The 25,499-nt window shown below is 49.5% G+C and overlaps 1 non-coding gene across 1 annotated transcript; it reads left to right on the top strand.

Moving 5' to 3' along the window:
- The first annotated feature begins 19,086 nt into the window (after nucleotides 1–19,086).
- LOC140428954 (5.8S ribosomal RNA) lies at nucleotides 19,087–19,240 on the top strand. The gene has a single exon (XR_011948957.1). It is a non-coding gene; the product is annotated as a 5.8S ribosomal RNA (ribosomal RNA).
- Nucleotides 19,241–25,499: the final 6,259 nt, after the last annotated feature.

Raw genomic sequence — 25,499 nt, 5'->3', positions numbered from 1 at the left:
TGGAGTGAAACCGGATTGTGTGCTAGCCCCAACTTTGTTCTATATTTTATCCTCCATGATCCTGACTTTTGCCTTCCCTACAGATATGGAAAGCGCCTACCTGCACACTGGGTCAGACGGTAAGCTCTGCAATTTATCAAGCCTGAAAGTGAAGACAAAAACACCTCTCGTCCTGATCCAGGAACTCCTCCATGCTGAGGATGCTGTGCTAGTTACCCACACAGAGACTCAGCTGCAAAGACTCATGGACTGTCTCTCCTATCCCCGAAATTTGTTCACCATGACCTTCAGCATCATGAAAGCTGTGGTCATGGGACAAGATGTTGCATCTCCAACCCTGATCAAACCAAATAAAACCCCACTGGAAGAAGTTAGTGGATTCTACTACCCCGGGTCTACAATAACAGGCAACCTGCCCCTCAATGCAGAGATCCATACACTCATTGGGAAACTATCTACGACCTTTGACTGACTTGCAAAACATGCAGAGGATAACATCAAGCTGACTATTATGACCAAGCTGATAGTTTATAAGTCTGCTTGCTCTGCACCTTGCTGTATGGCTATGAAACATGAGTGATTTACAACGAGCAGAAAAAGAAGCTTTGGTACATTATGGGTGTATGCTAACAGCACAAAATCATGAATAGTGCAGTCCAAAGGAAGAGCTCCCAAGCGAGTTGGCACTAATCAAACAGCGGTAGCTTTGGTGGATTGAGCAGATCTGCAGAATGGAAAACAATCACTTACCCAAGGACCTTTTGTATGGTGAGGTAGCCAAAGGCAGTTGACCAATGGGACCCCCAAGGTTCTGCTTCAAGGATGTTTGCAAGTGTGACATGAAGGCTGTAAACATTGTTACACCTGGAAGTCACTAGCTAGCGAAAGAGGGAAATAGTCACATTTCCTGTGGGCTGGCATGCACACCACAACAACCAGTGGCTGCAGTAGATTGTCAACAGGCACCACCAACACTACTTGGAAGTTCCATGTGCAATGCTTACTCTGCCTCTCTCGAATTGTCCTACACCCATCAAAAATGGTGCATCAAATGAAGCCCCCTCTCCACACCCGCCTCCCCACCTGTATGTTTACCATCTTTTGCAGATAGAAGGATATCAACACAATGAGGGTGGAATGAATGATACCTGAAAGGAAACAACATAACCGGATTATTGACGGCAACAAATTAAAGGTAGGGGTCGGGATTCTCCGTTGTCCGACGCCGATATCGTAAACGGTGATCGGGCGTAGAATCTCTGTTTACGACCAAATTGGGGGGGGCCTGTTTTTGGATGCTTCGTCCCCTCCAAAATGGCGTCATCTAGGAGTACGCCGCACACCATTGGGGCAGCATCAGGATGTTACTTGAAGGCCCTCCCCCGATGCTCCGCGCCAATGGGCCGAGTTCCCAACGACGCGGGGGATGTGTGCTCTCCGTTTTCATGAACCCGACGTGGCGGCTGCGCACTGTGTCCGGCGGCGCAACAGTCGGGGGAGCCGTGATGTTGGCCCAGGGGGGCTTCAGCGAGGGCTGGAGGGACTGACCCGGTGCGGGGTGACCCGAGGATGGCAAGTGGGTGCCTAGGAGAAACGATCTGGCAGGTCGGGTCCGCACACGGCCGGCACCAGGTTGTACGGCGCGACCGTTGCACAATGTCGCCGTGCACATGCATGGCCACTGTTCGGGGAATTAAATGAGTCGAGTTCTTCAGGCCGTAAGAAACCTTGGCAAAATAGCTTTATTTGCCACATACAAGCAGAGATCTAAATCTTAACTACAGCTCAGTCCAAGTCGCTCTGGCCCATAAAGCTGTCTTACATATCTTACATAGTTTTGGATAGTCCGGACTAATTCAAAAGAATGCAAGGTGATTCAAAGTACTACAGTACAATCGATTATCGATTCCGGCAGTTTGATTAGGTTACAGTCACTTCCCTGATTAGATGACATGGACACATTGTCTGACATACTCTACCTTTAATCGTTCAGTGGACATATCTTGCCCATCTGCTTTGCAATACAAAGAAACGTCCTTTAGACAATCAGCCTATAATGAGGTGGTGAGGGCTCTGTTTCCTTGATACATATATATGGGTGGGTCCACATGCCTCTTCCAGACATTCAGGAGCCATGCTGAGCATTTTCGATTTTCATAGAATTTACAGTGCAGAAGGAGGCCATTCGGCCCATCGAATCTGCACCGGCTCTTGGAAAGAGCACCCCACCCAAGGTCAACACCTCCACCCTTTCCCCATAACCCAGTAACCCCACCCAACACTAAGGGCAATTTTGGACACTAAGGGCAATTTAGCATGGCCAATCCACCTAACCTGCACATCTTTGGACTGTGGGAGGAAACCGGAGCACCCGGAGGATACCCACGCACACACGGGGAGGATGTGCAGACTTCGCACAAACAGTGACCCAAGCCGGAATCGAACCTGGGACACTGGAACTGTGAAGTAATTGTGCTATCCACAATGCTACCGTGCTGCCCCTAATTTGTCGGCTATGAAATGTGCGACCTGAGATATGCCTGCATTTAGTATGCTAATTTACATTTGCCCACAATTTGGGTTTTAGAGATTGTCAGGTTAACCCTTTCCAGGCATTCCCTTCCCTGCTGTCCCATGTGTACCTCAGATCCTCCATTTTCCCTACTTCAGCCACGCACCCAGCAATTCTCCAGGCGTTAATATTGTGTATTTTACGTGGCGTGGCTGCTGGCCCCTCACCAGTAGAGCATCGTAAAACCAGATACTTCCTCCGGAAACAGCCTCAAAATCAGAGAATCTAGCCCCATTTGCCTAGAAAGACATATTTGAATTTGTCACCAACTCAGGACATCCCATAGTGCTTCACAGCGAAACGAGTACTGTTTGTAGTGAAGTCACTGTAGTGTTGCAGTGCAGTGCCAATTTGCACACAGCAAGGCCCCACAAACAGCAAGGTGATAATGACCAGATAATCTAGGCTTTGTGATTGAATGAAAAATGAAAATCGCTCATTGTCACAAGTAGGCTTCGAATGAAGTTACTGTGAAAAGCCCCTAGTCGCCACATTCCGCCGCCTGTTCGGGGAGGCTGGTACGGGAATTGAACCGTGCTGCTGGCCTGCCTTGGTCTGCTTTAAAAGCCAGCTCTTTAGCCCTGTGCTAAACTAGCCCCAAAATAAGTATTGGCTAGTACATCAGGAACCTCCCCAGCCCTCTTTCCAAATGGTGCCAGGGGACTATTTATCAATCCAAACAGCAAGCCAGAGGAAACTTTAGTTAAAAACATTTTTCGCAAGGACTAAGATAGTAGAGATGCACTTTTTACATAAATAACATGATCAACATGATCATGGTTGATGTTACAACATTGTTTAGCCCCACATTTTCTGTAACTCAATGTACCGTTGGCACGAGAGAGTGATAGCACAGCCGAGAGACATATTTCTCTGCACGTGCATCATCATCCATGAAGAGAAAGAGACCCATCACAATCTCATTTTTGGAAATAACTAAATCCCTAGGTTACTGGGAAGTTTTCCCATTCATATTAATTGTGGTACATTTAATGGCTGGATCAGAAGCTTGTGTGCAACAGAAATCGTTAACATATAATTCTGACTTCTCCCAATACACTTTATTCATGCTCACAGTTACAAGGCAATCTTTATCGGCAGTTGGTCGTGCCACCTGGAAACTGAATGAAATGCCATTTATGCACAGAGTAAATGGGTAAGTAATTAATGGATATCCTTTACTCAAGTACACTGGATTTTCATTAGGCTTTCCTGATTCTCCCAATATATTTAGCAAATAAATTGTTTTTTTGAAAGATGTATATTTATATTGAAACAAAACCATTCAACAGCTAAATTATTATTCTTAAATTTCATCAATATTACTTGAAACCTAAGTAACAGCTGTCGTGTTATTCACCCCAGGGTAACACGGACTGCGACAGGATGCAGATGAACTGTAAAGCATACACCAAACGTAGGCATTGGTTCAATACTATTTATTGAACTTCTGTAACAATGCACACAGCTGGCTGTGGATTGACACACTAAGTGTACTGACTCTAATTTACTAGACCAGGCTAGCTCTGATCCACGTGTAGAAGGTGCTGACTGATATATACACACTGACTGTCACTACAGTTGTCACCAGTGGAAAGAGGCGGAGTTCTGATGCCTCATGTGTTTTATAGTTGGAAGCCCCCCTCTGGTGTTCTGTCTGGTGATTGGTTGTGTTCTGTCCTGTATGTTGATTGGCTAACCTGGGTGTCTGTCACTGCCTGTTTTTACCTCGTGATGTGCATGGGTGCATATTATGACATCCCCCTTTTTGAAAAAGATTTGTCGGTTGCTTAGAGCATATACGACATATTTACAGATATAACTATTTACAGCAAATGGCGAGTGAATGCATATGTACATGTAAGGTGTCTAGCGTGCAGATACAGAACAATATGTACAAAGGAAATATTTATAAGTCCAATCTCTGGGGCTGGCACCGGATCCTTGACGACTGCCTGAGAGGTGGAGGTGGGGGCGACGGCGCCTTGACAGGCGGGATTGCAGCCAGATTGGTGGCCTCGTGGAGCGAGGTGTCCGGAAAAGGCATAACGACAGCTGGGAACGGAGAACCGGTGGTGGACAGGCAAGTTTGCGTAGTGCCCTACTGTTGCGCCTGACAATGGATCCATCAGCCATGCGAACCACGAACGACCTGGGAGCAGCCTGTCGAACAACAACAGCTGGAGCTGACCAGCCTCCACCAGGCAACTTGATGTGAACAGCATCTTCCGGAGAGAGCACAGGCATATCAGTAGCATGAGCATCGTACGTCAGCTTTTGCCGGTTTCTGAGTTGCTGCACCTTTTGCAGCACTGGGAGGTGATCCAGGTCAGGGCAGCACGGTAGCCTTGTGGATAGCACAATTGCTTCACAGCGCCAGGGTCCCAGGTTCGATTCTGGCTTGGGTCACTGTCTGTGCGGAGACTGCACATTCTCCCCGTGTGTGCGTGGGTTTTCTCCGGGTGCTCCGGTTTCCTCATACAGTCCAAAGATGTGCGGGTTAGGTGGATTGGCCATGCTAAATTGCCCTTAGTGTCCAAAATTGCCCTTAGTGTTGGGTGGGGTTACTGGGTTATGGGGATAGGGTGGCGGTGTTGACCTTGGGTAGGGTGCTCTTTCCAAGAGCCGGTGCAGACTCGATGGGCCAAATGGCCTCCTTCTGCACTGTAAATTCTATGAAATGAATCGCTGGAACAGTCGTCCACAGATCACGATTGATAAGGAGCTGTGCCGGAGACATACAGGTGGATAGAGGGGTTGCCCTGTACTCCAGGAGCGCAAGGTTAAAGTCAGAAGCTGAGTCCGCAGCCTTGCAGAGCAGTTGCTTCACGATATGGACCCCTTTTTCGACCTTCCCATTAGATTGCGGGTAATGCGGGCTCGAGGTAATGTGCTTGAACTGGAATAGCTTTGCAAAGTTGGACCACTCTTGGCTGTAGAAGCAGGGACCGTTGTCGCTCATGACCGTGAGCGCTATACCATGCCTGGCAAATGTCTACTTGCAGGCCTTGATGATAGTCCTTGATGTGAGGTCGGACAGTTTCACCAGTTCGGGGTAACTCAAGAAGTAGACAATTATAAACACGTAGTCACGCCCATTGGCGTGAAAAAGGTCGATTCCCACCTTAGACCACAGGGAGGTCACGATCTCGTGTTGCTGGAGTGTATCTCTGGGCTGAACAGGCTGGAAACGCTGGCAAGTCGCACAATTGAGGACCATGTTGGATATGTCCTCGTTGATGCCAGGCCAATAGACAGCCTGTCGGGCACTGTGCCTGCATGTCTCGATACCGAGGTGTCCCTCGTGGATCTGTTTGAGCACTAAGCTTTGGAGGCTGCGAGGAATAACGATACGATCCAGCTTGAGGAGGATCCCCTCGACAACTGTTAGGTCATCCTTGACATTAAAGAACTGGGGGCATTGCCCTTTCTGCCAATCATTTGCAAGGTGATGTATGACCCGCTGCAGAAGAGGGTCCTTGGCAGTCTCTTCTCGAATGTTGACGACTCGTTCGTCTGAGGCCAGGAGGTTGCTGGCACAAAGTTGCACCTGTGCCTCAATTTGGCGGATGGAGTCGACCTGTTCTCAGGGCGAGGTGATGTCGCAATACAGGGCATCCGCAATGATTAACTCCTTGCCCGGTGTGTAAACCAATTCGAAATCATACCTGCGGAGTCGAAGGAGAATGCGCTGAAGCCTGTGCGTCATGTCATTCAAGTCCTTGTGAATGGTGTGGACTAGGCGCCTGTGGTCAGTCTCTACTGTGAAGGTTGGTAGACCGTAGACGTAATCATGGAACTTTACAATACCGGTGAGGAGGCCCAGGCACTCTTTCTCTATCTGAGCATACCTCTGCTCAGTGGGAGTCATGGCCCTGGACGCATAGGCCACTGGAGCCCAGGACGAGGAGTCATCCTTCTGGAGGAGCACCGCACCAATGCCGTCCTGGCTGGCGTCCGTGGAGATTTTTGTCTCCCGCTCTGGGTCAAAAAAGGCTAGTACTGGAGCAGTGGTGAGCTTTGCCTTTAACTCGAGCCATTCTGCTTGATTTGTGGGTAGCCACTGAAAGGCAGTGGACTTCTTCACCAAGTGCCTGAGAGCCGTGGTGTGTGATGCGAGGTTGGGAATGAACTTTCCCAAGAAGTTAACCATACCCAGGAATCAGAGTACCACCTTTTCTGTCTTCCCGGGTCTTCATGGTGTTGATGGCCTTGACTTTGTCCGAGTCCGGTTGCACGCCCTGCTGGGATATTTGATCACCTAAAAACTTGATTGATGACATGCCAAAGGAGCATTTGGCCTTGTTCAACTTGAGGCCGTTGGCATGTATGCGTCAAAAGACTTGTTGGAGACGAGATATGTATTCGTCTGGGGTCGTGGACCATATAATGACGTCGTCAACATAAACCCGCACACTCTCACTGCCCTCCAGCATCTGTTCCATGATTCTGTGAAAGATTTCAGAGGCTGAAACAATACCAAACAGCGTGCGGTTGTAACAGTACCTTCTGAAAGGTGTATTAAACGTGCAGAGCTTCCTGCTGGACTCGTCCAGTTGTATCTGCCAGAAGCCACGCGATGCATCTAGCTTTGTGAAGAATTTGGCATGTGCCATCTCACTGGTTAGCTCCTCCCGCTTCGGGATCGGGTAGTGTTCCCGCATGATGCTTTGGTTAAGATCCTTGGGATCTATACATATGCGCAGTTCTCCAGAGGGCTTCTTCACACAGACCATCGAGCTGACCCAGTAAGTCGGTTCCATCACTTTAGAGATTATACCCTGGTCTTGGAGTTCCTGCAGCTGCGCCTTTAAACGGCCCTTCAGAGGAGCCGGCACCCGGCGTGGTGCATGGATCACAGGCGTGGCATCAGGCCTGAGTAAGATTTTGTCGCGGTACAGCAGCGTGCCCATCCCACTGAACACATCCGGGTATTGTGACAGGAGTTTGTCAATGTCAGCCTGAAGATTCATATTGGCAGAGGACATGGCATGTAAGCGCTGGACGAGATGGAGTAGCTTGCATGCATGGGCACCAAGCAGGGAAGCCTTGTCCGGCTTGACGATTTCGAATCGCAGTGTGGCTTTGATGGCCTTGTTCGAGACATGCAGATGACAAGACCCTAACGCAGTAATGGCATTGCCATTATAATCAAGCAGCTGGCAGGCTGGCGGAAGAATTTTTGGCTGCCTTTGGATCCGAGCAAGATCTGCTTGAGATATGAAGCACCAGTGTCCAGCTTGAACCGGATGCTGCATTGGTTGACTTGTACGACAGCACGCCATTCGTCTGCAGAATCCACGTTGAGGATGGGTAGGCATGTTACTGAATTTGAGGAGGCCTTGTCATACGTGGTAATGATGCCCACACGATATGGGGACTCCAGGCAGTTGTCCTCTGGATCCATGGTGTTACCAGGTTCCGAATCCAGCAGCCCTTGCTGCACACTTCGAACGCGTTTGAGTTGGAACTGGGATCGCTGGCCCGCGATCGGAGGTGCAGACCTGCACAAGGCTGCCGAATGGCCAGGCTTCCCACAATTTAAACATTGCCTGCCTCTTGCAGGGCATTGTCGCTTTCAGTGGGCGGTGCCGCAGTTCGGGCACGTCATGACGTTGATGTCGTAACTCTCCATGCATCGTCGCACATGCTTTGTTCTTCCATCTGTGGTGCGAATGCGTGGGATCCCGGGAAAAGCACGCGAAATGGCCGCCTTCATCGATGCTAAGGCGCCGCATTCGGGCGATGGCCTGTACACTCTCTGCCTCGTGGGAGGCAAGTTGGTCCTGTTCTGCCGATTTAAGGTGGGAGTAGCGACTTTTTGCCTGTTTTTGCACTTTACACGTCTCGATGGCTACTGGCGGGGTCATGTTTTTAAATTTTAGGAGCTGCTCCCGCAGGGTGTCGGAGTGGACCCCAAACACGATCTGATCCCTGATGAGGGAATCAGCGGTGTCACCATAGTTGCAGGATTGCGCTAATATGCGGAGATGAGTTAGAAAGGATTGGAAAGGCTCATCCGTACCCTGATGGCGTTGCTGGAAGACATAATGCTCAAAACTCGCGTTCATTTCAACTTCACAGTGACTGTCGAATTTGGCTAACACGGTCTGGAATTTGGTCTTGTCCTCGCCATCAGCAAAAGTGAGCGAATTGAAGATTTGGATGGCCTGGTCCCCCGCAGTCGATAGGAGCAGTGCGATTTTTCTGGCATCGGACACATCCTCGAGGCCCAAGGCCTCAATGTATAGACTGAATTTCTGCTTGAAGTCCTGCCGTTGGCGCCAAGATTTCCGGAGATCCGGAGCTGTAGAGGGGCCTGGATCTTCTCCATGCAGCTGGAAGGCACTTGCTGGTCGTCACTGAATTATTCAAGGTAAATTACTTCGATGAAGTAGACTCCTGGTATCATATTGTGTTATTCTCCCTGGGGTAACACGGGCTGCAACAGGATGCAGATGAACTGTAAAGCATACACCAAATGTAGGCGTTGGTCCAATACAATTTATTGAACTTCTGTAACAATGCACACAGCTGGCTGTGGGTTGACACACTAAGTGTACTGACTCTAACTTATTAGACCAGGCTATCTCTGATCCACGTGTAGAAGGTGCTGACTGATATATACACCCTGACTGTCACTATAGTTGTCACCAGTGGAAAGAGGTGGAGTGCTGATGCCTCGTGTGTTTTATAGTTGGAAGCCCCCCTCAGGTGTTCTGTCTGGTAAATGGTTGTGTTCTGTCCTGTATGTTGATTGGCTAACCTGGGTGTCTGTCACTGCCTGTTTTTATCTCATGATGTACATGGGCGCATATTATGACAACAGCAGCATTTGAACTATTGGTATCCGAAACAAAGTCCTTGAACTGAATCGCTTGTTCATTCTATGTGAAACACACTTTTGCATACATGCAGTTCCGTCTCCCCTAACAGTGAGATACAAACTAAAGGCATCACAAAAGGCTATGGTCGATATTCAAGTCAAGCAGTTTCTGATGTTTCTGGGCGACACGGTGGCACAGTGCCACCTCATGGCACCAGGAACCAGGGTTCAATTCTGGCCTTGGGTGACTGTCTGGACATTCTCACCATCTTTGTGTGGGTTTCATCCGGATGCTCGGGTTTCCTCCCACAGTCCAAAGATGTGAAGGTTAGCTGGATTGGCCATGCAAAATTTCCCATTAGTGTCCAAAGGTTAGGTGGGATTATGGGGATGGGGTGGGGGAGTGGGCCTGGGTAGGGTTCTCTTTCAGAGGGTCGGTGCAGGCTCGATTGGCCGAATGGCCTCCTTCTGCACTGTAGGTATTTTATGTTTCTATATAAGCAGATCATTCAAAGTAGACAAGGGTATGTGAAGTAAACTCAAAACACAAAAATGTTACTTATTTTTATAAACCTGGATGTTCAAGGAGTCAAACTTAACTTTCCTCACCATCTTGAAATGAGACCTATAGAAATGTTAAGTCTAGCATTCCACCCCTGCTGCATATGCAACATTGCCTGGGGAATCCTATTGCTGCACTCGCCAACCCATGATGTTGTATTAACTGAAACATTTTGAGATGTTTTATTACATTAATGGTGATGATATGTAAATATACATTGTTGTTGGAATGGGTCGGAAATTAGCGGTTGATGAGCACAGAATCTCATTCATTGTGTGATATCAGTATGATTACATATGACACAGATTGGAACTAATTTTTGTATCATAAATATGTAATGGCTCCTGAGAGTTATTTTTTGATCTTTCCACCACTCTTGAAAGACAAAGGAAAATTCATCAAAAAAAAGCCACCAATGGTAAAATTTAAAAATTATATCACATTGGCTTGGCTGCGATTCTTATGAAAAGATATATTGCAACATGAAAGGGTGCAGCCATTGTTCTGTCACAGGGTATGATCCTGTTCAACTAATAACAGCATTCTGTTGACTTAGCAAGAGCTGAAGATCTCTTGACTGATGTGTTGGGCGCTCTGGATCCGTGGAACACATACAGGCCACCAACACTTAAAATAGTACAACACTATTTTATTAAGCTAGAAACTGTTGAACATACTTTCACTGTGGGTTAATACGATGTTAGATTAAACTAAAGAGCTATGCCTATCCTAACCAGTCTCTGCATTCAGCACATGGTGAAGATCTGTGCTGTAAGCTGTAAGCTCTGTCCTTCTGAGAGGCTGCATCCCGATTGAGCGGGAACTCTGATGCCCCCTGTCTATATAGTGAGTGTGCTCTAACTGGTGATTGGCTGTGGTGTTGTGTGTGTTGATTGTGGTCTTGCTGTGTGTCCATCAGTGTGTGTGTCTGCACCATGATATACTGGTGTATATTATGACATCCCCCTTTTATAAAAATTTGTATGTGTGTGGCAATAAATAATGTGTGGTGATAACGTTCCGTACTACATGTGGGGTGAGAAGACAAATTACAGGACTATGTACATGAGAACTAAGCTATTTCCATGGAAAGGTGCCTGGTGCAGAGAAGCAGTATGCAACAAGAGTAACGAGATCAACACTATATACAAACCAGGGAAACGATCAAACAAAGCAACAAAACAATTCAGAGAGTCCATAAATTTGAAAAGTTCATAAATTTAGTCTCTGAGGTGGGCGCAAATTCTAGTTGACCGTCTCAAGGGTGGGTCGAGAGTCGCCGGTTCAGAAGCCAGCTGGACTGCGTCAAAGCCAGGGGGAGGCAGAGTGACAGGGAGCTCTGCATAGTCCGTGGCCGGGTCAGCAGGCGACACTGGAGGATCACGTGGCGAGCGTGGAACGAGATGAAGGGCGCGTCGATTGCGGCGCAGAATACAGCCATCAAGTAGACGAACCAGGAACGAGCGGGGGGCCACCTGCCGAAGGACAACAGCGGTTGCAGACCAGCCACCATCCGGAAGATGGACGCGGACGTTGTCATCCGGAGCCAGAGCAGGAGATCAACTGCACGGGAGTCATGAGGCACCTTGTGCTGTGCACGAGACAGCTGCATCCGGCAAAGGACCGGAACATGGTCGAGGTCTGGGACATGGATGGACGGCACCGTCGTCCTCAGGGTGCGACCCATGAGTAACTGGGCTGGCGACAGGCCAGTGGACAGTGGGGCGGAGCGATAGGCCAGCAAGGCAAGGTAGAAATCAGACCCAGCATCGGCAGCCTTGCATAGGAGCCGTTTGACGATATGTACTCCCTTCTCTGCTTTGCCGTTGGATTGTGGGTACAGGGGACTGGACGTCACTTGGGCAAAATTGTACCGCCTGGCAAAGTTGGACCATTCTTGGCTTGCGAAGCAGGGGCCATTGCCCGACATAACCGTGAGCGGGATGCCGTGTTGAGCAAAGGTTTCTTTACATGCACGAATAACTGCAGACGTGCAACCGTATCACCTCCGGGTAATTCAAAAAGTAGTCCATGATCAGGACATAGTCTCTACCCAGAGCATGGAACAGGTCGATGTCCACCTTGGTCCATGGTGACGTGACCAACTCATGGGGCTGCAGGGTCTCACGTGGTTGGGCCTGCTGGAAGCGCTGACAAGTGGGGCAGTTGAGCACTGTGTTGGCTATGTCTTCATTAATGCCGGGCCAGCACACTGCCATTCGGGCCCGTCGGCGGCACATTTCCACGCCAAGGTGGCCCTCGTGTAGTTGTTCCAGGACAAACTGGTGCATGCTATGCGGGATGACAATGCGGTCCAGTTTTAGAAGAACCCCGTCTAATACCGCCAGATCATCTCTGACATTATAGAATTGAGAGCATTGGCCCTTGAGCCACCCGTCCGTTTGGTGGCGCATGAGACGCTGTAGCAAGGGGTCAGCCGCTGTCTCGCAGCAAATTTGGACGAGGCGTTCATCTGAGGTAGGTAGATTGGAGGCCGCGAATGCCACATGGGCATCAACCTGGCAGACAAATCCCGCTGGGTCACATGGAGTGTTGACTGCCCTGGAGAGAGTGTCAGCAATGATGAGGTCTTTGCCTGGGTGTATACCAGCTGGAAGTCGTATCGCCGGAGCTTGAGAAGAATACACTGGAGGCGAGGCGTCATGTCATTCAAGTCTTTCTGTATTATATTGACCAGCGGGCGATGGTCGGTTTCGACGGTGAATTGAGGAAGTCCGTAGACATAATCGTGAAATTTAACAACACCGGCCAGAAGGCCCAGGCACTCCTTTTCTATCTGCGCATAGCGCTGCTCCGTGGGGGTCATCGCACGTGACGCATATGCAACGGGGGCCCATGATGAGGCCTCATCACATTGAAGGAGCACTGCCCTAATAACGGATTGACTGGCATCGGTCAAAATTTTGGTCTCCTTTGCTGGATCAAAGAAGGCTAAGACCGGGGCCATGGTCAGTTATGCCTTGAGTTCCCTCCATTCGCGCTCGTGGGCAGGGAGCCATTGGAAGCCTGTCGTCTTCCTGACCAGGTTCCTGAGAGCCGTGGTATGGGAGGCAAGGTTAGGGATGAATTTCCCTAAAGGATTGACCATGCCCAGAAATTGGAGGACCGCCTTCTTGTCCTCTGGTGTTTTGTGATGGCAGCTACCTTGTCCGCATCTGGCTGCACACCCAATTGGGAGATGTGGTCCCCGAGGAACTTAGGTTTTGTCTGACCAAAAGAGCATTTGGCCCTGTTGAGGCGGAGGCCATGCTCATGTATACGTCTGACTACGCGGTGGAGGCGACTAACATGCTCCTGCGGGGTGGTGGACCAAATGATTATGTCATCGACATAGACGCAAACACCTTCAATACCTTCCATCATTTGTTCCATAATCCTATGGAACACTTCTGATGCAGAGATGATCCCAAGCGGCATCCTGTTGTAACAATATCTTCCAAAGGGGGTGTTAAATGTGCAGAGTTTCCTGCTGAATTTATCGAGCTGGATTTGGCAGAATCCTTTTGAGGCGTCGAGTTTGGTAAAGAGCTTGGCGCAAGCCATCTCACATGTGAGCTCTTCGCGCTTGGAAATTGGTTAGTGCTCTCTCATAATATTGCGATTTAGATCCTTGGGATCAATGCAAATTCTCAATTCGCCGGAAGGTTTTTTACACATACCATGGAACTGACCCAGTCGGTCGGTTCCGTGACTTTGGAAATCACTCCTTGGTTCTGGAGGTCCTGCAGCTGCTGCTTGAGGTGGTCCTTAAGGGGTGCTGGGACCCTGTGAGGTGCGTGCACCACAGGTGTGGCATTCGGTTTTAATAAAATGTTGTAGGTGTACGGGAGCATGCCCATGCCCTTGAAGACATCGCGTTACTGGTTGATAATGGCGTTGAGCTGCGCCCTGAAGTCAGTGTCCTGAAAGGCAGACGCGTCAGCAGGAGAGAGAGAGTGAACTCTCTGAACTAGGTTCAACAGCTTGCATGCCTGCGGGTCAAGCAGGGAGGCTTTCGAGGAGCCCACGATTTCAAAGGGAAGGATGGCTTTGCGTGACCTGTGCTTCACTTCAAGTTGGCATGAGCCGCTGGCAGCAATGGCATTGCCATTATAATCTAATAGCTGGCAGGCTGATGGCAGGATGGCTGGTTTGACACGAAGGCTTTGGAGGTCAGACTGCGCAATGAGATTGGCGGAGGCACCGCCCGCGACACAGGCCCGCCCGCGGATCGGTGGGCCCCGATCACGGGCCAGGCCACAGTGGGGGCACCCCCCGGGGCCAGATCGCCCCACGACCCCCCCCCCCCCAGGACCCCGGAGCCCGCCCGCGCCGCCTTGTCCCGCCGGTAAGGTAGGTGGTTTAATTTACGCCGGCGGGACAGGCATTTTAGCGGCGGGACTTCGGCCCATCCGGGCCGGAGAATCGAGCGGGGGGGGCCCGCCAACCGACGCGGCGCGATTCCCGCCCCCGCCGAATCTCTGGTGCCGGAGACTTCAGCAACCGGCAGGGGCAGGATTCACGCCAGCCCCCGGCGATTCTCCGACCCGGCGGGGGGTCGGAAAATCTCGCCCCTTGTCTTTCATGACCGCAAGCCATCTCAGCTTGCTTTACAGTGGGAAATTGTGGCAGCCAATTTGCATACAGGAGGGTCTGGCAAACAGAAATGAAATACATGACCAGATAATGGGGAAGAAATCTGCTTGATTAACATTGCTTACACTATGCAGACTTACATTGATTCCCCGGGGCAAACAATGCAATGGACCACTACCTGAGTGAGCCCTCCCAGTATTTCAAGTGATATATTTGAAGAAAGGCACACAGGCTACACAGCAAATGACCCGCAGCGGTGACTACCCCCAGAGAATCAACACAAGGCTATGCAGTGCACTGGAAGTGATGCAATGCAAACAGATTTCCTGCCAATATTGTTTGTGATGGTTGAAGGAGAACTGTTGGTCAGAATACTAGGATAATTCTTCTGCTTCTTTTTGAATTGTGTTAATAGGATCTTTTATGTCTACATCAGGGGATAGGCTCATCTTAAATAGAGACCTGCCATAGTCTGAGCATCTGTCAGTACAGCACTGAAGTGTTAAATTTTATTCAAGCATATCACCAAAAAACATTGCAATTATGCTTGCATTTCTGTGACATGCAGAACCTATTCACAAATATATGGCTGACAAAGCTTGAGATTAGATTCCAGTAAGACTCATTAAGCCATATTGTCAGAGCTGATCATAAACCATGTGATTCTGAACTTGCTTTGTAATTAATTTTTCAGCGTGTTCTACTTTGCTGAGCTGCATTTTAATTTACTTGCAGGTGAAATTGGCCTTTCTTTCGCTTTCTGCTGTGCTTAATGTTCTCCCACTGACAGCTCAGCTGTTAAGAATGATTTGCTTTTTTTTAATGTGGGCCAGGGCGAGGCTAGCCTTCTTGAGCAAGTTCCCTGTGGCAAACCGGAGTGAAACTTCATTCTCGCAGTGTTCGCTGGCTGAGTAGAGTGCCTTGTAATACAGAGACACTTCATCATTTAAAGAAAACGATTATATGGAGGCAACAAAGGAGCAAAAGGGAACATAAATAACTCGAGCCAAGAGAGGTGCAGCATTGTCCACATTGGTTATCTTTCATTTCCTCTCTTTCGGGAGGAAAGCGGGAAGCTTGTCAGGAGAATACTGGAATAGTCAAGTCTGGAGGTGATAAAAGTAGGGATACATGGTCAAAATCTTATGCAGTTATAAAATTCTCAGGTTTCCAGATAATTTCCAAGTCCCATGTGCGCCTCAGTAGTGTGCCCACCAGTATGATCCCATGGGAGGCGGACAGTTAGGAAGTCGCCGATACATTCACTGTTCAGTTAGAAACAGCAGCAGATGGGTTGCAGATTGCAGGGGTACAGGACAGCTTGCCGCACTGCAAGGGAGGGTGGCAACCCTCAATGTGTGGCCAGTAGGAATGATGCTCAACCCAAAGCAGCAGAGATGGGAAGCCCTCCATTTCCTGCTGTTGCTATTTAAATATCCTTCATACAGAACGCAGCCTCTTCCACCTGCTGTACAGGAGGCTCTCCTTTTACTTTCTGGGGCGTGGACATAGCGTGGGTCCCTGTGCAACCCGGGAAAAATGGCTGTGGTTTGTCAATTAGCAGCGCTAAGTAACTCTTTAATTGGGCTGATTCAGCAGCAAATTATCAGCTTGCCGTCCAGACAATGAGGAGGCAGCAGCATGTCAGGCAACTGGCAGGCCGCCCTCTGGCACAAATGTGCCAGACTACCCATCTCCAAAGCAGCACCTCCAGCTCTTTGAGAGAATGCCCCCCACCCCCAACCTTCCGCAGCGCCATATAAATTAGCTGAGGCAGGTGCAAAGGGGGAGGAAGTAGACTGTCTAGGTGATGGTGGAAACTCAGATCAACATCATCTCGGACAAAAAAGTTTGATTCAGGCTGAGAGTGGCCAGGGAACTAGGGTGGAATCAGTGGCAGGTGTCAGGGCCAAAGACAATGGCTTGGATTCCCCGTTTTGAGTTGCCGGAATCACGAATCACGATTGGGTGGAGAATCGCGCAAAATCAAAAAATTGGGGTTTGTGCCCGACATCGATTCCAACGCTCTGCTCCGGTCCCTCGCTGGCAGCGATATCGAAGCTTGAATACCGCTCTGATGGGTCCATGCACAACCATCGTTTGCATGAATTTCAATATCATTAACGGGTTGGACACTTCATGCTCCACCCTCCTGGAATGCTCCGCCCCTATTAGGTGGCAATCACGCAGGCGTGAATTGGTGCAAGTATTTACAAGCGAAGCTTGGGCGCCAGGGCTGTTGAGGGGGAGCGAGAAGGTAAGAAAAATCTTTAAATATCTCCAAGATTGTTGGGCTTGCTGGGGGGTGGGGAGCCTGGGCCTCCCCCCCACCCCCACCTAGTGCCGTGGATTGGGGTGACCTGGCTCAGAGAGACATTGCTGCAGTATGTGTTCTTTTTGGAGTAGAGCCAGCTATACTCGCTATCTACCTAGCCTGAACTGCCGTTGCAGATGCACGCCTTTGGTGCTACTTACAGGCTCCTGGATGTTCTCTCTGCTGACTGCTCACTGTGTCCCGTAAATGTTCAGACAGCCTCTGGTTAGCTGGGAGCCCACCCAGGCCGCCTCTCTGGAAACATTCATATCCCAGCTGAATCATCAATGGAATGGTGTGGCCAAGCTCAATAAGTGGCCCACCAAGTGCTGCCACTCCTCTGCGCACTCATCAGAAGCTCAGCCCCACCTCAGGAAAAGGAGGGGAATAGCAGAGCTCACCCAAAACAAAGGACACATGCACTGTGGCTTTTGGCACCCTCCCAGGCACATTGTCCCCCTCGGGAGAGGAATCATCAATGACACTATCAGCTAGCCCACCTCTCAGCACCACCAGCTGTCTCCAAGCGCTGCCTGGCCAGGTTTTCACAAACTGTCTGTCACACCCAGGACCCACATCACACTGCAGCTGCACTCTTAGCAGACGTACACTTCCCTGCCACATCCCCATCTGTGGGACCTGCTCAGACACAGACCTCTAAGTGACTGGTGGTACACCATGACCATCTCCACCACACTAGATGCCACCCTGCTGGTGGGATAACACACGGCCCACCTAGTGAGGGCACCCACAGTAGACCCCACTGGAGGAAACAGGACAAGGGGCCACACAGCCTATTGCTGACGCAGGTTGCGACAACCATCGATACCCCTCTTGAGAGAGATGGGTGGTGAGGATAGAGGTTCCCCACATCACAGATCCAGTGCCACTTACGGATGGGGTGTAGTGAGGATGGCATCATATCAAGGAGGCCAAGTGAGGGCTGTAGGTGGGGTAGTGTTAGGGGGAATGTGTTGAGGCTGGTGCTGAAGGACAACTCAGGGTGACCATGTAACCTGTTGGATTTGGATGGACAAGGGAATACTCTCCCTGCCAACATTTATTCCTTTTTCCTTATGCCTGCAGAGAATGAACTTCGGAGTGCAGCCCGGAATGCTTGCTATCTACTTGGCCGCAACTACCATTGCGGATGTATGGAGGCTGCACAGGGAGGACCTGTACAAGATAAACCTGCCACAGAAGAGCCAGGGCCTGTTGGTGAGGCTCAAGTGCCGGCCGTTCAACAGGCTAAGAAGAAGGTGCAAAGGAGGTGCCGCATCAGGGCACATATATATTGTCAGCGCCCGTCCTTCGAGGAGCTACAGGATCAGTTGTGCCATCGAAGACTTTGGCTAACCACTGAGATTGTGTGCCACCCATTCAGTGTTGGCCAGGGAAGCATGCATTGAAGCTGGTTAAGGATTCATCAATGTCTTTCATTAAGATTACTTCTTCTGCAACTTTACCAAACCAGCATAAAAAGCTATTAATCTGGACTTTTTCTGACTTTCTACTTACACCTGATGTACACTAATGTAAAAATAATTGTCTTCTCAAGGACTCCAAATTCCCTCTTATGTTTGACCCTTGGATAAGTTCAATTTGTTCTGGATAAGTGGAGTGCTGAACCATGGTTAGATTTTTAAAGGTGTTGGCTCTGCTTTGAGAGCTTACTGAATTTCAAGATGCTATTGCCGTTTACTTGGAACAAAGGGATTTCCCATGCTTGCTGATCTTGGTCAGCTCCACCGTAGTGGCAATTGAGCTCATTTTGAAATGCTTTTTTCTCAACAATGACTGCCTGAAACAACTGCTACCAGAGTTCTCTGCTCAGTATTATGTTTAAAGTCGCGAATCCGCCAAATTTTCAATTTTGCTTGATTTAACTGGGCTTAAAAAGTCACAATTCTCCCAGAGTATTCAATTATTTATAAATATTTTTGGAGTGAGCTGATGCACCAACTTGGCATCATTTTTTTCCGTGATGACTTTTCTCAAACTGCACTTCTGCCTCTGAAATTTTTTTAAATTACTCAGGACTTGCAATAGCCCAGATTTTAAAATATTAATTCATCCTTGCTGGGTCTGCTGACTCTGTACTCCAGGATTTGCAGTTGATTTTCCAAAGGGGATGTAATGGAGTCTTCTTCTGCAGTTAGGAAGTCTTCAGCTTCTGAAGTCTTCTGCCTTCAGCTTCCAAGCCTTTCTTTGGAGCTTTCCCATGGCGATTTTTCCTCTGCTCTTGTTCTTGTTGAAGAACGCAGCTAGCTGCGAGAATTAATGTGAATTGCAGGACACATTGATCATCGACACTTTGAACGCACATTGCGGCCCCGGGTTCCTCCCGGGGCTACGCCTGTCTGAGGGTTGCTTGACAATCAATCGTCGCTCAAGAGCCGGTGCAGACTCAGGGGGCCGAATGGCCTCCTTCTGCACTGTAAATTCAATGATAATCTATGATTAATCTAGGACAAAGGTTCGGCACAACATCGTGGGCCGAAGGGCCTGTTCTGTGCTGTATTTTCTATGTTCTATGTTCTGCTTCTGGAACTTCTTTTCAGGTCAGACTGCTTTGCTGAATTTTTTCTCAGTCTCCCAGTATTTTAGTTTTTCTCAGCATTTTCTGAGTGGGTTCACGTTTTTTCACAAGCTGCCAACATGATGTAGCGTGTTGGATACAGTTTGGTAGGTCTGAAGAAGTCTTCATAGTAATATGTAGGCGAACTGTAAGTCTTTATTGTCTCTTAGAACTGTTTACAAATAGAACATAGAACATACAGTGCAGAAGGAGGTCATTCGGCCCATCGAGTCTGCACCAACCCACTTAAGCTCTCACTTCCACCCTATTCCCATAACCCAATTAAAATAGAAGAATGCAGCCTCCTTCAAGGAAAGTCGTGACCGACCCATTTCCTGAGAGCTAATTGGCTGCCTGCAGCCCATCTCCATTAAACCAGGTGTGAACTGATTGGAGGGAGATTATGGGGGGGGTTCAAGAATTTCAATACTTTTACCTCTGCGCCCACCTCCACCCCACCCGTTTGAGGTTACCGTTTTCCCCAATGTGAATATTATTAGGTCATAATTCAAATATATTTTATCTACTTCCACCCCCCTCCCACGGCCCCCCCCCCCCCCCCCCCCAATGTTCTGCTTTTTGATCCTTCCAGCAGAATCTTGGTGTGCAAGTTCGTAGGTCGGAGCGAAGTGAAAGTGATTTTATTACAGGAGCAGGACGTCTGGCCAAACGCAATCTCGTGATGGTCAGCTCACTGGATTTACATACTCAAGGAGCATGGTGAATCTTGCTGAGGCCTGGGCAGGATGTTGATGCTGCTTCCTTCTTAGCTGGACCATAGCCAAGGGGAGTGAAAGGTTGTCTGGAACCAGCATCATGTATGCCTGAGGTGATCCGTGAATTAAATTCCAGTGATCCATCAAGTCAGCATATTCTTTGAAGCTGTCCCTCCAGTCTTGAGAATTTTGGTCAATGCGAAAGCCCAGTAGCGAGCATCGGTCTTCCCCGGCTCCCTCCCTTCCCATCGTGGTGAAGCCTTTACTGGAGGATGTATGACCTCTTGTTCATACATCCATAAGCATGGAGACTACAGCATTAATGAAAGCCATGTCTGCGCACCCTCCTTCAGAAACTAAGGGGCTTCCCTCCATCACCCTTGAGACAATTTCGAGTGAACCTTGCCTTGCCATCAATAGATGTACCGCCCACCCTATTATCAGCCCTGACCATCTACCTTGAGGTTCGAAACCAGCATTTGTTGTGCCCCACTCCATGGTCCCCAGGGAACTAATTCCTGCCAACCTCCATGTTATGAGGTTCAACAGTCAGGGAGAAAACCTGTTGCCCTGTCGGCTTCACCATAGAGAGTAGTCCACACCTAAGCATGGTTCTCATGCAGTTGACTTATGATTATTAAGGTGTCCCTTTCGTTGGCCAATTGTGCTCACCTTCAACTCCACCCGTCCGAAAAGACCCTCCTCCCACTTTGAGGATTCACACATATAGAGCTGTGTTGGGAAGCAGAGCATTGCGAAAATGGTACACGTAACTTTCCGTATGGACTCCACCACCTTCTACCCTCCCCACCAACTTCCCCCCATCACCATTGACCCACCCAATATAACCATCTCCCTTTTCTCTGTTACATCTCCGCCCCATTACCCTTGATCCTACAACCATCACCCTCCACATGCCTTCTCTCCCCTCTGAGCCTACGCTTGTTACTATCCCTATGCCCAACTGATCCTGCCCCACCCCCCATGATATGCGCCACTTGTTTAGTTTAGTCACATCCCATCCCCGCAAGAGACCATCTGCTATCCAACCATGACCCTGGACCTGCCATACTACCACGTCCCACTACACCCTCTCGCCTTGACTGTTCCCTCCACTGTCCAGTGTCCTCAGTTCAATCCAAAGACCTCACTGTAGTCAGCATGGACCCCTTCCTTTAAGACCAACCCTCTTCCGCCATCCCTGCTCGGAAATGTCGTCCCCCCCCAACCCGACCCATTCACAGACCCTCCGCACCCAACATGCAAGGCCCTTTCCTCCCTCCCACATTCCTGCACCATTATCTTCCCTCACTGGCTCCATCCCTTCCCTGACTCCCTCGCGCCTTCGCTCACCCTCGTTGCTCACCATCTGACCATTGTTTCATTGAAACGCTCCCCAAAGAGGAAGGAAATAGTGGCTAATCACTCCAACTCCAGCAAGTTGACGACCTCACCTGCTGTAAGCCACTTATAGGCAGCTGTGAATCTGAAAGCTCGCACGACAATAACTTAATTGGCAACAGGAATTTAAGTCTAGCAAGCTGGCCTTTTAATGAGAAAGCATGACATGCCGATGCACTCAAACGCATTTCCCAATGCTTGCTGTCGGGAAGCTGAACACTCCTTCAAACTTCCATGAACTTAATTGCAAAAGTTCATCCTGCTGTTGGGAGCTGTTTTTGGTCTCCCACTCATTTAGGTTCCCTCACTCACGTCGCTTCCCACTCATGGCAACAGCACAAGGTTCCACTCTATTGAGCTGAATTGCCATCCACAGTCTCACCCTTCCTCAACACTTACACTGAGGCTAGCCGTGAATCTGTGGAGTTCTCCATCAACACTGTCAGTGATATTTCATAATTCTCAAACAGGAGCTGTGCTTCCTCAGTACAAGACTTGGAACCAGAGTTCAAGTCCCTTGAGATCTCAGTACCCAAATGAGAGCTGGAAAATTCATCTAATAAAGGGCAGCCAAGCTTAAACATCTGTTGTGTCGATAATTTATCCTTGGCTCCTCTGATTATGAGTCTATGAACTATCACACAGCCACAATGCTGTCAGTCCCCTGCATATAAATCTTAATCTGCATATTAATTTTCTAGTTTGAAATGCTTATTAAAAGATAGTCATAAGTACAAGTGTGGGAAACATTCAGATCACTGACCTATGCAAAACTATTTATCTTTGGCACATAGATGATAATTATTACAAATTATTACTTCTGGAAGCATGAGATTGCATGAAAATATTTATTTTATTTTTGAAGTTCTAAAATTAAGAAACTGTAACCTTTATTCATCTTTGAGATGGCTTTTTGGATGTTAATCTTGTTTATCAGATGTTCTTCTTCCAAAACACACATGGGTGGCGCATTATGGCCTCAAAATTGTACAATCAGATCGAGCATATGAGCTTGCAGTACATTCACCTCTCTTTGCTATTTGGTAATAGGTTAAATAGGTTAGCATCTGTGTTGAAATGGCAGAGGAAGAATTCAGACAAAATGGGTAAAGCATTTGTATATGAATAGAAATATATGAAAATGACAGCAGCAAAGGAGGATCAAACCTGACCCTCACTCATGATGGCTGAAGCACCATGACCAGATGTTTCCTGACACCCATCCTACCCAACTCCAGTCTGTAATCTTCCTAAAATAGGTCAAATAAACAAACCCAAGGCCAAGGAAGGAAAGAGCCGAAAGCTGGAAATACCCTCTGTGGTGAACCACTGTAATAGGAGATGTAAGGTAGGACCTGTACTCTAGGTTCGCCGGTAGCTCCTGCCGGCTGACTCCGCCCACAGAGAACTGTATAAATATGTATGACCTGCAGTGCCCTGCCATTTCGCCAGCTGCAGCAGGAGGCCTCGCATCTAACTGTAATTAAGCCACAGTTGTACCCAACTTTAGTCTTTGTGCAATTGATCGTGCATCAATTTATTACAGTCAGATTTCCCACAGAATGGATATCAGATTTAAGCCCGATCGCCTGCAGCTGGATCCACACTCGCCCGACGCCAGAAAAGACTTTGCTCACTGGCTAGCATGTTTTGAGGCCTACATCAAGGCTGCGGACCCCGAGCCAACGGAGGCTCAGAAGATAAACGTCCTGTACTCCAGACTGAGCTCCAGCGTGTTCCCGTTGATCCAAGACGCCACGAATTACACAAAAGCAATGGAACTCCTTAAGGAACACTACGCGCAGAAGGCAAGCACGCTCTTCGCCAGGCATGTACTCGCCACCCGCTCGCAACTACCTGGTGAGTCCAACGAAGACTTCTGGCGGGCCCTAATTCCACTCGTCCGGGACTGTGACTGTCAGGCCGTCACGGCCACCAAACACGCAAATCTCCTCATGCGCGATGCCTTCGTGACGGGGATTGCATCGGACCGCATCCGAGAACGATTACTGGAAGGGGCCACGCTCGAACTGGCGGAGACAAAAACCTTGGCGCTCTCCATGACAGTCGCATCCTGAAACTACAATCGTACCCCTCCCGCCGCGCTGCCCACCCTTCTACTCCTTCCTACCCCTCCTGGACCCCGCCGACGACCTCCTCAGCCGGGGCCCTGCCTTCCCAATACGCCTGCGCCGCACGCCGATCCGCGCACCCCGGTGAACCCCGTTGCTACTTTTAGGGTCAGCAGAAGCACCCCTGCCAACACTGCCCGGGCCGCACTGCAGTTTGTAAAGCCTGCAGTAAAAAGGGCCACTTTGCGGCGGTGTGCCAGGCCCACGCAGTCGCTGCGATCGCGTCCACTATTGCCCCCTCCCCCATGCCAGACGCACAAAAGCCAGAAGCTGCCATCTTCTCCTCCCGGGTCCATGTGCGACCAATGGGCGCCGCCACCTTGTCCCCCTTCGGCCATGGGAGCCGCCACCTTGTCCCGACCCCGCAATGTGCGCACCATGGGCGCCGCCATCTTGTCCCCCACAGGGTCTCCGGACATCCCGACATCGGAACCGCACACGTTCGCCACCCGAAGCATCCGATGGCTACCCGCAGCTTGCTTTGATGACGCTGGACCAATCTCGTCCGCACAACCTGCCCACCGCGTCGACGACGGTTAAAATCAACGGCCACGCGACCTCGTGCCTGCTGGACACTGGGAGCACCGAAAACATCGTTCACCCAGATACGGTAAGGCGCTGCTCCCTCGCGGTCCACCCTGCCAATCAAAGGATCGCCCTAGCCTCCGGATCCCACTCCGTCCCGATCCAAGGCTTTTGTACAGTCACCCTCACGGTCCAGGGCGTAGAATTTTGTAACTTCCGCCTCTATGTCATTCCTAATCTCTGCGCTGCACTCCTGTTGGGCTGGACTTCCAGTGCAACCTCCAGAGCCTCACCCTCAAATTCGGCGGGCCTTTACCCCCCCTTACCGTTTGCGGCCTCGCGACCCTCAAGGTTGATCCCCCCTCCCTTTTTGCAAATCTAACTGCGGATTGCAAGCCCATTGCCACTAGGAGCAGACGGTACAGCACCCAGGGCAAGACCTTCATCAGATCCGAAGTCCAGCGGCTGCTTAAGGAGGGTAGTATCGAGGCCAGCAACAGCCCCTGGAGAGTCCAAGTGGTAGTGATTAAAACTGGGGAGAAACATAGGATGGTCGTGAACTACAGCCAGACCATCAATCGGTACATGCAGCTCGACGCGTACCCCCTCCCACGCATATCTGGTATGGTCAATCAGATTGCACAGTACCGGGTCTTCTCAACAATTGACCTGAAATCCGCCTACCACCAGCTCCCCATCCGGAAGTCGGACCTGCCATACACTGCCTTCGAGGCGGACGGTTGCCTCTACCACTTCCTTAGGGTCCCTTTCAAAGAACAAAGAACAAAGAAATGTACAGCACAGGAACAGGCCCGTCGGCCGTCCAAGCCCGTGCCGACCATGCTGCCTGACTAAACTACAATCTTCTACACTTCCTGGGTCCGTATCCCTCTATTCCCATCCTATTCATGTATTTGTCAAGATGCCCCTTAAATGTCACTATCGTCCCTGCTTCCACCACCTCCTCCGGTAGCGAGTTCCAGGCACCCACTAGCCTCTGCTTAAAAAACTTGCCTCGTACATCTACTCTAAACCTTGCCCCTCTCATCTTAAACCTATGCCCCCTAGTAATTGACCCCTCTACCCCGGGGAAAAGCCTCTGACTATCCACTCTGTCTATGCCCCTCATAATTTTGTAGACCTCTATCAGGTCGCCCCTCAACCTCCTTCGTTCCAGTGAGAACAAACCGAGTTTATTCAACCGCTCCTCATAGCTAATGCCCTCCATACCAGGCAACATTCTGGTAAATCTCTTCTGCACCCTCTCTAAAACCTCC

Source organism: Scyliorhinus torazame, chromosome 8 (genome assembly GCF_047496885.1).
Source record: "Scyliorhinus torazame isolate Kashiwa2021f chromosome 8, sScyTor2.1, whole genome shotgun sequence".
Lineage (NCBI taxonomy): Eukaryota > Metazoa > Chordata > Chondrichthyes > Carcharhiniformes > Scyliorhinidae > Scyliorhinus > Scyliorhinus torazame.
The sequence above is the reverse complement of the archived record's forward strand: the minus strand, read 5'-3'. Positions and strand labels throughout refer to the sequence as shown.